The sequence below is a fragment of the Rhagoletis zephyria genome, unplaced genomic scaffold (genome assembly GCF_001687245.7).
Source record: "Rhagoletis zephyria isolate East Lansing unplaced genomic scaffold, Rhagoletis_zephyria_1.1 Rzeph_scaffold_00141, whole genome shotgun sequence".
NCBI classification, from domain to species: domain Eukaryota; kingdom Metazoa; phylum Arthropoda; class Insecta; order Diptera; family Tephritidae; genus Rhagoletis; species Rhagoletis zephyria.
The window spans coordinates 264,996-267,222 of NW_016157225.1; the positions used below are offsets into that span (position 1 = coordinate 264,996).

The 2,227-nt window shown below is 38.1% G+C and overlaps 1 pseudogene; it reads right to left on the reverse strand.

Annotated features, from left to right (window-relative positions):
* Positions 1-350: 350 nt before the first annotated feature.
* On the reverse strand, positions 351-1,967 carry LOC108381798 (60S ribosomal protein L7-like; annotated as a pseudogene).
* Between the last annotated feature and the right edge of the window lie 260 nt (positions 1,968-2,227).

Genomic DNA, 2,227 nt, shown 5'->3' on the forward strand with positions numbered 1-2,227 from the left:
TAAATTGTGAATCTGCGAAAATATCTTTTCAGCATATGAACTTAACCTTTGCCGAAAATTTACATACAGGCTCGAAATTATGCCANTGAATGCACAAATTAAATTATGGGAGCGATTTATTCACATGGAATTGGAATCAGGGCTCATGATATACTTTAAATAAATTGTGAATCTGCGAAAATATCTTTTCAGCATATGAACTTAACCTTTGCCGAAAATTTACATACAGGCTCGAAATTATGCCAATAACTTTCAAATATCGTCTCTTGAATGGAAAATTTCCGTAAGCGTCATTTTGACAGTTTTTAGTTAAAGATGCATTTATATATATTAAAATAAGATATTTCGATTTTTGTTAACAGTTTTTTGGATATCTTTAGTTTCCGAGTAATTGACTAAAATGTTTTCGGTAATTTTGTACAAATTACGTTAGTAATGCTGTCGTACTAAAGTAATCAAGATCTTTCAAATAGCGTCAGCTGTTTTTAAATATCTGCTTTAGTTTCCGACATATTCAGCCTTATCATGAGTTTCATTTTCTCGAACCGAGTCACCTTTTCACTTTTCGTTTCGGTGTATTCACTACGGGTGGGTGAAAAAAATTCTGGCGAAACTCACGATTAGGCTGGTTAGTAAAATGCATCGTTAATTAACAAAAAAAGTTTAGCTTGTATATTTATCTCTCTAACCCACTAACTCTATATACGTCAAGACCAACGCCAGACGCCGTTATGTCTATTAGCTGCGATTTAAACCTGCAGAAAGTTACAAAAAAAAACATTTTCTATTTTTATTTATTATATATTTTTGAAATAAAAATACTCCACCTTGTACACCAAAAAATTTCTTTGAACCATCTTGCGCAGCAGTTTATTGATCTCATCTTCACGGTTACCGAATTCACCAACCTCAACGTAGTGATTAGCCCTCTTGCGCCAGCCGCCGGTTGGTGTTGAGCTTGAATGGCCAGAGGAAGTTGGAGGCGTTCTTGAAGTGGGATCCAACAGAGAATATTTCGTGCGCCAAATAATCAACGCACTGAATATCGTGCGCTTTGCGCAATTTGCGTTCGATCACAGAGTTGGCAGAGATTGAGACACGTTGATGGTTGTGCTTGACAATTCCACGTTTGTAGCTCAATTCACGAACTGACTTAAGATTTGGATAACCCCATGTGATATAGGGTTCGGCAATGCGTAGCATATTAATAGTTCAATTTTATGGACAATCCGTGGTTGATGTGGCGAAAACGGAACAACAGTAAAACTTTACGCACTTTTGGTGCAACTTTGTTGCTACCGCGGATACAGATCACAAAAGCCAATTTGTGTTCTGCAGGCACGTAGAATGGGCCGAGTTTCTTTGCCAGACGGCGCAACTTATTCTCACGGCATCCATCACGAAGATATTTTGCCGATATTTCTCAGCATGCACCAAGTTTTCACGTTTGCGGAGTGCAATCACAGCAGAGCGCTTTAGTTTACGCTTGATCAGGGTAGCACGTTTGCTGACCTGCTTCTTGCTGAACTTCAGCTACGACTCGGGGACAGCAGGCAGCTTCCTGGAAGGTTGTTTGCCCTTTGCTTCGGGCTTCTTACCGGCCGTGGTGGCAGTCATATTAACTTGTAACTTAGCACGTTGAGAAGACGAAAAAAATTTCGCTAAATGTTTGGAGCATATCTTAAATAACGCCACTCGATTTATAACATTTCTATTAAGCACAATTTCATTTAATTAAATACTTTTTTAATACAAAGATATGCTGCAACCAGGCACTTACTTTTCCAAATTCCGTCTTGCTTATCGGCATAATTTTCCAAATGTGCCTGCGCTGCTACTTCATACTAATAACTTCATTTTCAAACTGTGCCTTCTTTGTTGCCTCACCATATCCTAAAAATACATAAAATTTACATTAAAGAATAGAAATCGCAAAAATTAGCAAATAAAATACTCCCTTCATTTTGTTTTGTTGTCAAATTTCTGAGAAATGTGAATTCACCACGATCCAATACAAGGTTCTTTCCCTAACAATCCGGACCGGATCCGGTAATTAGAGAATAAGCGAAAAGCACAGTTGGGGTGTTCACAGTTCGTTCCAAATTGTGTCTGAAAATGTAGACGTCTACATTTTGAGACATCTTTAGCATCAAACTGTGAGCACCCCTTTCTAGCAGTCGTCGCAAAATCGTCTCAAAACTTTGCTGGTATTGCCAGACATTTCTTC